General features: G+C 38.2%; 1 protein-coding gene across 3 annotated transcripts in view; it reads left to right on the top strand.

The window, feature by feature from the left end:
• The first annotated feature begins 5149 nt into the window (after positions 1–5149).
• The window catches only part of CD36 (CD36 molecule), a 38542-nt gene continuing 32262 nt past the window's right edge, over positions 5150–11429 (top strand). The window contains exon 1 of one of the 3 annotated variants that reach the window (XM_042815470.1): positions 5150–5226. The gene's annotated coding sequence lies outside the window, so the exon portion shown is untranslated. Of the gene's footprint in view, positions 5227–6069; positions 6234–9205; positions 9947–11429 lie in introns of those variants that run through there. The other 2 variants (XM_042815467.1, XM_042815471.1) reach the window with 2 other exon arrangements.

Genomic DNA, 11429 nt, shown 5'->3' with positions numbered 1-11429 from the left:
TTCTCTAACCCTCTGATCATTTTTGTGGCTTCCTCCGGACCTGCTCCAGCAGCTCTGCATCATTCCTATGCTGGTGGACCTCAGGTCTGGATGCAAAACTCCAGATGGGGCCTCACAAGGGCACTAGTTGAGAGGGACAATCACCTCCCTCTCCCTGCTGGTTGCCCATCTTCTGATGGTCATACTGACAGTTGGACTTATGGGCTGCAAGAGCACCCTGCTGGCTCATGTCCAGGCTTTGGTCCATTAAGATCCTCAAGTCCTTCTCTGCAGGGCTGCTCTCAGGAGTTCTCTATGATATCTGGGATTGCCCCAACCCAATTGGATCATCTTGCACTTGGCCTTGTTCAACCTCATTAGTTTCTTGTGTGCTCACTTTTCTAGCTATTGTAGCATTTTTTTTCTTTTTTCTTTTTTTTTTTTTTTTTAGTGATATGAGCAAACTTGCTAAGGGGGCACTCAATCCCACAATCCAGGTCATTGATAATGATTTTGAAGAATGTTGCTGGGGGAATCACTTGTTGTCAGCCTCCACCTTGACATAGAGCCATTGACCACAACCCAGTCATGTAATCATCCGACCAATTCTTTATCCACCAATTCTTTATCAGTCCAGCTTTAAAGTCCATATCTTTTTGACTTAGAGATAAGAATTTGATGTGGGACTATATAAAAAGCCTTGCAGAAGTCTGGATAGATGACATCAGTCACTCTTTCTTTGTTCCTTAAATACCACGTAGCAGGGCACAACATTGGTCAGGTACTATCTGCCCTTCATTAAGCTCTGCTGGCCATCCCAGACTACCACCTTGTTTTTCTTGTGCATGTATACTAGAAATCAATACTGGTTCAAGAGATATATGTATAAGACATGCTCAACCTCACAAATTCAGAAGAAATATGACAGATACCACTTATGTTTGAAAAACACTAGGAGCACAAAAAAGTGAAAAAAGTTAAAGACTGCTGAGACGAAAAACGAATTTTAAGAATCTTTCCAGTAGGAGAGAAGCTGAGCATGTGACTGTCCTGCTGGGAAAATTCCTCATATGTATATATATACATATATATATATATTGTTTCAATTCTTGGGAGTTTCCAGTATATTATTGGCTCCCCACATCTCCCAGCTTCCCTGTGGGCTCTGTGGGAATTTGATGTGAATGCTGTCAGCTGGGTAAATCTTTCAGGGATGAGTTTTGGTTGAACAAGGAACTACATTACCTGACAATTTCTAAATTCAAATCAGAATGTAACTCTTGAACACGCAAAGAAGATATTAAAAGTAGATAACGTTCTGGTTACGATTTTATTCATGATTTTGAGACAGTCAGAGTCTCTATTAACAAAAACCAAGTAAAACATTTGTTTCAAAGGCTCTAAAACTTCATAAACTCAAAGTATATTTATCATGTTAAGGATGAGGCCACTGAACTCTCCAGGGCGTAATTAATTCCTGACTTTTTGTAAGTTAAAATTGTTCCTGATAACCTTATTTTAACTGGTGTCAATTATTCATGCAATAAAAAACAAAGACTCCTCTTGTGAGTAGCTTCTGAATATAAATGCACTGCTATATTTTAGATCTTCTGTTATTAGAGAATACCAAAATGCATAGCATACATACCAAATATTTGTAAATGTAGTATTTCTTCAAGAATATCACTCGGCATTGTATGTTTCTGGATTTAAGACATGCTTGGTAAGCCCTAATATTGAACTTAGTCATATATGAATATCTTATTAATTAAAAGCCATAATTAATTCATTGAAGAAAACAACTCGTTGCGATTGTGTCAGCACTCTACTAATCTTAGGCAGAACATTGCAAACAAGAGTGTTCAGCAAGTTTTAATTGTTAATTAATTATATATTAAATTAATTGCTTATTAATTAAAATATGGTGCAATGAAGAATAAGAAAATATAATAAAAATCTAACTGAATCAGATAGAATAGGACAATGTTATGTTGCAATTATTTAATAACGTGTTAGGAACTCTTTCAACTGAGATGAAATTCACCCCTAGCAAAACAGAAACAATGGCCACAGGCTGTTTTAATTCAAGGTACTTCACTGTATTAAATTCTATTAACTGCAGTACTTTCTCAAGATGAAACTCTTTCCATAGCTCATAAAACTCAGAATGAAATAGGTCCCAATTACAAAATAAAGATGAGATCATCCTAGATAAATCTTGTATTATTATTATTTTATTAGTTGCTGATTTCTTTGAATTTAAAAAATTCAAAACTAAATTGAAGCTATTTCAGAAATCCTAGAAAGCCATAAAGATCTTTGGAGTGACTATGTACAATACTTGGTGTGGTATTATATAGGATAATATTCCCTCTTATTTGTTTACTAAAAAAGGAGACACAGTATCTCACACTGGGAAATATTCTGAGTAAAAATTTTCCAGATGAATAGGCACTCATGGCAGATAGCCCTTAGAAACAATTGTTATTTATCATCTAGTAAGAATGAGAGGACTCAGCTCCTAGAAAGATCTGTTCTCAGCAGACAGTGAAGAGATTTCAGATAGACATTCAGATATCTACAATGTGGACAACTAAAATTGGAAAAGAGAATCATAATCTCTCAGTTTATTTCTTTCACTTCACAAAATTAATGTTGATTCACAATCAACTAAACATTTTTCTTTTTTTAAAAAAAAATTGTGGTCTGTTACATATTTTTATTTGCTTGTTCGGTTTTAACTGAGATTGATTAGCTTTTAGACCTGGAAGATTTGACAGAAGTTCACAAACAGGAAACTCAGTTCTGCTACAGCACGTGAAGACTTTACATTACCTTCACAACTGGGAACCACAGTGTGAAGATTTCCTTCAGTGAGGTGGTATTCATTTCATGTATACTTATAAACCAGCTTACACTGGATTTTGATCCTTAGAATTGTAAGATCCAATTAAGACATATTTTAGGTGATCCAGAAAGATGTGGCAGTGAAATCAGAAATTGTATACATTTGCATTGGGTCTATACCTCAGAAGTTGATCTTGTCCCATCTACACAATTTTATCACATTTTCAGTGCACAACATCCAGTTCATAGTGTGAATTATACACGAAGTATTAAAACAGAGCTTAGATGAGGCATAGTTCTAAAAGTGGAAATCTGTTATGAGCAAATTTAATCTGAAGAAAAGGAAGGGTACAGAGAAATACAGTGGCCACATTAATGGAGGCTGTAGTGCCTCAAGGTTGACTGAAGCAATAATACAGTACATGTGGCAATATGCCAAAGTAATAGAGCTGTGTTACTCCCCTATTCTTCAGGTGAGGAGCTTGAATGGTATGAAAAATATAGCTTGGCTAAGCTGTGTGTAACACAATTTCAAAGGTCTTTGTAAGCACAAGTCCATCTAGTCACATGTGTTTCAGTGTGAGGCACACACACGTGAAGTTGCAAGAGGTAAGAAAACTCGGTTACACACCAAGGCTTTGGAGACATGTTTTGAATTTGAAACAATGCACCTATATGTGCATTCATGTGTATACTAATTAATCTATACAACTGTTTTGATCTGATAGAAGAAGATTTGTACAGATCACTGAGCGTACATATGCTGTTTAGCTATAGATAGATTACAGTTGTAGACATTAAAACGTCTGGAAGACACACAGTAGATAAACTGACTGATATCAACTGGGTGCTCTCTGTAGTGTTTGATCAAGATTCTGGCATGCTTCCATGTGTACATGCACTTTGGAATAGAGAATGTTTGGTAATTCCTAGGTTGGATAAATGTTGTAAAAACTGTTCTCACATGCCAGGAATTACAGAGGGATGGACTTTCTTGTTACACTAAGGTGCGATGTTGTGATGGGAATTGCAGTCTGCTCACTTGAGACTTTCAGTGGTAGTGTTAGTGATATGATGAAGATTTATTCCTAAAGAGGAGGTGGGCAGCAGCCTAACAGCAAGGTTTAAGTATGGAAGATGAAGTCTGTATCAAATAGAATCTGGCAGCTGAGTAAAGGAATTTGGAAGGAAAGACTGGTGAAAAACTAACAAGAAAGCCACTAACCAAGAAGAATGCACAGTGGAAGTAATAGCTACCAGAAGCTGGAGGAAAAGAGTATTTACATGCCTGTAATCCTGTGGCTGAGACTACTCAGATAGGCTTGGGAGTGCCCTGCTGAATCCTCTCCAATACCATTTAGGGAATCTGATAAGTGGCTGTTGTTACTTTTTCCCCAAAACAGAGAAGACTGGGTATAATTAGATGGAGGGTGTGCACTCCACCACAGTGCCTGGGGTGCTTCATGCTATGCCCTGTCTTTGCAAAGCACAAGGCAGTGGTGAAGGATACAGCCTATTACCTTTCTAGCTGCTGTGGGATGGAAAGGCACTGCACTGGCAGTCCAACATTTCTACTCCTGCACTGAGGCTGCATACAGAGAAGTCCGTGCTGCTCCCAGCTTCTTCTCAGATCCTCTCTCAGTTCTGGAACAGGTAAGTGGAGGATGAGGATCGCCTTTCCTTACTTAGAAGATCTGCTTTGTGTATGGGCAAAGCTGCTGAAGATTCATTTTCTTGGGAGTAGGAGCACTTCAAAAAGCATGACAGCTGGACAGGGAAAAAGTAGTTGGCAGGAGCACCACGCTTTGTCTTTTGAGACTGTTGGAAGGAATACTAACAAGAACACATTACAGGATTAAGGTAGTAAACAGTAATTATTTATAATGAATCTTTTCATATAAAAATCATATTTGTACCTAAGAGCACTGATAAAAATGTCTTTCAGTTTCCCAGTTGCAGTCAGTTTTTGATTAAGTGATAAGAAAGTCTAGGACTAGGACTTCAAAAAGGGGGAAAATGGGTAGAAGAAAGAAAGAAGTAATATGAGAGATTTGAGGAGACATAAATACTAATAGCATGGGACAAACATAGAATTGATTGCAAATTCTGGAAGTGAGGGAGAAAAAAAACCAACACAATACATAGCATATAATTTGATGAAGGAGGAGACAGATGTGAGGAGATACTTAATGGAGGAGTGACCACTGAGATGATAGGTTGAAAGGTGAGAGAGAGGGAGACAGGGAGCTGGAGGAGGGTGGAGATTCTATAGGAAGGAAATAGGAGTCAAAGGTATCACATGTAGAAAGGGAGGCAGAAGGGAAGTCTGGCAACAAGCTGAAGGCTGCAGCTGCGAAAGCCATACAGGAAGCAAGCGACGGGTCTCCAAGAAGACCAAAGGTAGAAAAGCAATATTTATATTAACAAATAGGTCAGAAAATATTCATAAATGGAAGTTTCTGGAGTATTTTTTTCCCTTTCCCTTTTCTTGTTTCTTCATTTTCTGACAGGCTTTAAAGATGGAGCTTTGCAGAAAGCAAGGCAAAGAGGTTTATGACACTGGTTGATTCCTGTGTGCATGCAACAAGTAGCATTCTAGCCCTTGTCACGCTGTCTCACTTCAGGGTTTTGTTAACCCTCTATGAAAGGCCATGACAGCCAGGCTGCCACTGTTGCTGTTTGCTGTAACTGTCTGTTAGAAAGTGCTTCAATCTGCTGTTCAAATCCAAAAGTAAACTAAACCCTGGACAGTTCATCACTGCTGTGAGAAAAGGATCTTGCATGGATCCAAAAAGGCAGCAGGAGAAAGCAGTGACTATCATTTGACTTATATGTTCTATTAGACATAGATCAGAACCAAAGCCTGTGAAGTTCTTTAAAAATACCAATGAATTGGAACATCTGTATCCACAGATGTGATCCCCCATTCTGATCTGTCTGTGCTTTATTTAACTGAGAATACAAACCTGAATCTAAAGAGTTATTTCCAGCGTGAAATGCCTCACCTGCCTTGCAGGGTCTTGTGGGGATTAAGTAGGATTTAGACTGTGTTTGCAAAGAGTTGTTGCAAAGACAAGAAGCAATTAAACTTGTTCTGGATTGGCAACACGGAACTGACACATTGTCTGCAAGTGCTGCGTTATTGCAGAGGTTAAGGAGTGCTGAGGCAAGGGTTAGCGCTGAAAGGATTTCTTACAGCTGGTCTTTCTTGCAAAGCAGGAGGGTGAAAGAGTATTAACTTTGGCATCACTTGAGACAGTTTATCTACTGCAACTTTCTGTTTATCTTTGTGGCCTCTGTCGTCTTTGCACCCATTGGACACTGGGCAGCTGCAGAATTGCAGTAGAACTGCTGCAGAAACTCATTTTTTCTGTAAGGAGCTAACTTAGCAGACACCCTCCATACAGGTATGTAACCCTGCTTCTGAACTGAATGCAGTTTCTCAGCAGACAGCTGCACACTGTATTACTGTACATTGTATTAGCACACAACTGCTATGAAAATACTACTACATGTCTTAAGTACTGAAATCAAAGGGATCATTCAGCTTCTATTTCTTGTCTGCTTATAATTCTAAGAGCCCATTTACTAGAATTTATAAATAAATATACTGCCAATAAAATGATTTAATTGCATATTAATGTATTGTTAATTGTAAAGTCTAATTAAAATGAAGATACTTAAAGTTTCAAACTGTCTATAACAAGTATATATAATCACTTGTCTGTGAGGCATTATCTTTTTTATGTGTCTGTGTTACATATGATTATATATATTTATTACAAACGTGAAAGGAAAGAATCATGTGGTATGGCTGCTTATAAAATAAATGTGTTACAAATGAATGTGAAAATCCTGACATAATAATGAAGGACAGAAAAATGTGTATGAGTGAGTAGATTTACAGTTATAATTCATGCCCAATAAAGACTCTGATGTAACATTCTGAGATAACTCAGAAAATGTACTGTAACCATGCATATACTAATAACCTGTTCTGCTTTAGTGATCTGATTCTCTTTCAAAGCAGATGTAATCACTATGATAGAAACTCAATTATTTTTTTAAATTGTTAAAAATACCTTATTTATGTAAAAATTGTAGTCTGCAGTTGTCCAGTGTCAGAGGTTTTTTTTTTTTTTTTTTTTTTTTTCATGCCCTCAAGTTATGCTTCATAGACCCATAGTGAGCACAGACAGGAAAATAGTGAAAAATGCAGGGTTTTTTTTTTTTTTTTTTTTTTTAAACCAGTTAAATTATTATATTTTGGATCTACTTTGTATGTAACTGATAGTTACATGCGTATTTCTGTAACATGTTTTCATCTGAAAGTATAGTGTCATGTCTCAGCATCAGAATAGTGTATAATCTGAGAAGTTCAAGGTATCTATTAGCTGCCCGTTTCTTTCCCTACCAGAGCACAAATTTCACCACTAGTATGTTTTCTACTCGTCTGTTCTTTGTAGTTGTTAACTCTTTCCTAATGTGAAGTAACTCTTCACATGTTTTCATAATCCCTCTAGACCTTCAGCTGTTGCCAAAGTATCTTTTTGTGGCCTAGCTCACCAGATCCATAAGGAAAAGTTATAGAAGGTGAAAAACGGTTGTAGCACATTTTCTTGAAACAGTCTGAATACTGCTCTGTCATGCAACTGTTAGGCAAGACCCACACAGTCTGTACTGCTGCTGTCAGCTGACGGGGAAGATGTGGTTTTTTCGAGCGTTTCCATTAGCTCTGTGCTGCTGTAGCTGTTGTCTCTGATATCCCCTCGAGAGAAAAAACCTGCATCAGGAAGGACTTTGGCCCATATTAATTGTGTAGATAATGTTTTCTGTTTTCCTTTCTTCTAGTAGGAAAGCTTCTGTCTCCTGGCAGAGGTCTGGGTCTCCAGGTTCTACTTCAGCTACTGATTCTGACTCACAAGGAGAAGATGGTCAATTGTCCCAGGACATAGGACTATTTAAATAAAGACCCCTCTGACCCCTTTGAACTTGGGCTGGAATAATAACAGATACATATACAGACTGGGAAAAGAACTCCTTGAGAGTAGCCCTGTGGAGCTGGAGTTCCTGGTGGATGAAAAACTGAACATAAGTGTGCTCTTGGAGCTTGGAAGGCCAGTGGTATTCTGGGCTCCATCAGAAGAAGGATGGCCAACAGGGACAGGGAAGTGATTGTCCCACTTTGCTCTGCCCTTATGAGGCCCCATCTGGAGTACTGTGTCCAGGTATGGGGTCCCCAGCTTGGTAAAGATGAGGAGCTGTTAGAGAGGGTCCAGAGGAGCCCGCAAATATGATCAGAGGGCTGGAGAACCCTCTGCTACCAAGACAGGCTGAGGGAGTGGGTTTTGTTCAGTCTGGAGAAGTGAAGGCTCCAGGGAGACCAATATTTGAAAGAAGATTATAAACAAGAGAGAAACCAACATTTTTACCCAGATAGGTAGTGATAGGACAAGGGGAAATGGTTCTAAACTGAAGGAAGGGAGATTTATATTAGACATCTGGGGGAAGTTTTTCACTAAGGGAGTGGTGAGGTGCTGGAACAGGCTGCCTATAGAGGTTGTGTATGCTCCAATGGGGCCCTGGACAAGTTGGTACAGTACCAGATTTGGAGATTGGTGGCCCTGCCTGTGGCAGGGATATTGGAACTTGATGATGCTTGGAGTCCCTTCCAACCCAAGCCATTCTGATTCTATGGTTAAAAGGATCGAAGGATTAGAGGATTAGCCCAGGTTTTTGGTTTTTTTTTTCCAATTTTCCTTATATTTTTCTTTTTCCTGGAAGTAGGTTTATCATTTGGCTTTAATGCTTCGTGTTTATGGTAGAAATGAAGTCTTGGGGTAGATCTGCATGTTGCTCAGACCAAGGATGTCTCTCCAGGCCTGGAAGATGTCACCTAAAAGAATAAGTTTTCAATTACTTGACAGGACTTTATCACCAGGGAAGTCACCAAAATGTTAAAATTGGTTCTTAATTTATTGGAAAACTCACTTGTAAGTATTCTACAAACAAAATTCTGGTGTAGCTAGTAGGCAAAAGCTAATATAACAACTACCTTGTCATTCATCAGAGCCACTTCCACTGTCTGGTTGGGATGATTCATTATGATGGCTGTTTCTCAACCAGGTATTGCACCAGTGAAGGCGTTTAAAATTACTCTATTATTCTGTGACTTCTAAGCCAAGGAGCAGAGTTTTGCAAGAGGTGGAACATATCCAAGTGAGGACAAGATTTGTTAAATTTCACTTGTCTTTCAAAAGATATCTGTTTCAAAATTTTTCTCCCTTACCATAAAAGCCTGCTCTCTGTGTCCTCCTTAAGTTTCTAATAGAAAAGTCTCTGGCATTAACAGACTGACCCAGACCTTTAGCAAACAGGCTTTTATAGGCCTGTGTTGCTTCAGACTCACACAGAAACTTAAGTTGATATATTACATATTCTGTATTGTGTTCATTTCTACATTCTGACTAGTTCACACAAACACATGGGAGTGGAAAAGATGAAGCTTGCTCTACCCCTGCCTCTGTTATGCTTTCATACCTGCTAAAATGAATTGAAAATAGCTTTTAAACGGAACTTTGAGAACTGAGAAAGGCAGTAGTTCAGGCATGCTATCATGACTAAAGAAGAATGCAGAATGAGTATTTCTGGGTAGAAAAGAATTGAAATGGCTAATGGGTCTTCTATTGCCCATTTTGCCCTTAAATAACCTAGTTGCAGTTTAATAGAGAAACACATAATTGGCAGGAACCAAATGTATCACACTCTTTCCACTGTACTATTGCCAAGTTGGCTTGAGTCAGTAGTATTTTAAGATGCTTTCCATACCATCAGAGCACACTGAAAATCAAAAGGGATAGCACCATAGGTACAAAAACTTCATAGAACTGAGAAAACTGCTTTTGAGAGTCACGAGTGGGTAACGAAAGAGCAGTACAGCAGTTCAAAATGAGTCTTCCGGGGTATTCTGGTGGGATCATGTATGGTGTGCTTGGGAGGATCTTTTTGCAGGCTGAAGCAGGCTGAAGACTGCTTGATATGAGTGGCTGCAGTATGCATTATGGGATTCACTGGAAAGCCTTGAAGGCCAACACATGTGCAGTAAATTTTATGATGCAAGGTGAGCAAAAAATGCTACAACACCTCTGCAATCTTTGTCCAAACTTTCCTTTGATGTCAGATAGCAAATATTTTGAACTTTTTCCATTAAATTTTCTATTTGCTTTGCAACTTGTTTGCACTCACCAAAACCTTGTACAACTGTCATGGTACTATTGATATAACACACTGATGAAAGGATGAGCTGAAAATCTCACTGGGGAGCCTGACTAGAGTTGCTCTAATATTAACTATTGAAAATTTAGATGTCTAACTTAAGCAAGTCATTTTGGTGCAAATCATTTAGGAGAGGACAGGAAATCAATGCCTCTCTCTTCCTTAGTTCATATAGTTAATTTTCACATGGTTAATATTATTTGCAGCAATATTTGTAGATAATGTTAGATAAGAAAAGAATTGCTATGAAAATAAATTTAGGTCCTTAAGCGAGGAGATGTTAAAAGCAGAACTGAGACAACTGAAGTATCTTAGTATTTCCCTCTTTAAAGTGAAGTTAGTACTCCATGCCATGTAACCTTCTTTCCTATGGCTTTTGGAAAATAAGATAGCACAAAACGCCAGTCGCAGTGAGAGTAGCTGAGACAAAGTCAGTGAAAATATCATTTAGGAAAAGAAAATTCTGTTTGTTTATTTGTTTTTTTTTTTTTTTTAATTGATTGGTGTTTTGTACTCAATTTATTTTCAGGCAGTATCTTCATGTAGGTGAACGTTCGCACTAGGGGATCCTCATACGCAATAGGAGCAAAGCGAATTGTTGAAGCTGTCCAAGTGGAAAGCTTGCTTACTGCTTTTGTATTATATGATTAGGTGATACACAGCAGGTTTTCACTGCCAGAGGAAACCACATTATCTTTTGTGAATACAAAACTTTACTCCATATAAAAGAACATTTCCTAGTATCTCTCATGCATGCAGAAGGGCAAAATTCTTATCTAGCTGGTGGCATATTGCACATTTTCTTCTGCAGATGATTCAGTTTCCTCATTGTCCTCCTTAGTAAATCAGAGTTCATAACAGAAGACAAGTGTGCTGAATCGGAATGAGGTTATTTGTGAATAGAAGACAGTTGCTCCTATTTTTTGGTCTTATGAATGCTTTGAATTTGTCATGACTAAGTATGATACAACCCTTCTTGTAGGACTTAATAACTTTCGGTAAACCTGAGAGGACCAGTGCGTGGTGACAGCAGGATTTTGAACTACCCAAAACAAACTGTTGCTTTTTCTTGCCATAAAAGGGGGTAAACATAATTTCTCACACCTTTACTTCAAAATAGGAAGAGTAGCTAAAACATTTTAGAAAGACAGGCTTTGAATGCTGACAAGATTAACTTCATCTTCTACTGTACAGACTGACACTTTATTTTAAAATATTTATTTTAAAATCTTTCTTCCTTTCTTTCTTTTTTCCTTTCTTTCTTCCTTCCTTCCTTCCTTCCTTCCTTCCTTCCTTCCTTCCTTCCTTCCTTCCTTCCTTCCTTCCTT

This window comes from Centrocercus urophasianus, unplaced genomic scaffold, assembly GCF_019232065.1.
Source record: "Centrocercus urophasianus isolate 14NV4802_14NV808 unplaced genomic scaffold, USGS_Curo_1.0 seq_15, whole genome shotgun sequence".
In the NCBI taxonomy this organism is placed as follows: Eukaryota; Metazoa; Chordata; class Aves; order Galliformes; family Phasianidae; genus Centrocercus; species Centrocercus urophasianus.
Note: the sequence above shows the minus strand (reverse complement) of the source record. Positions and strands in the feature narration are given on the sequence as shown.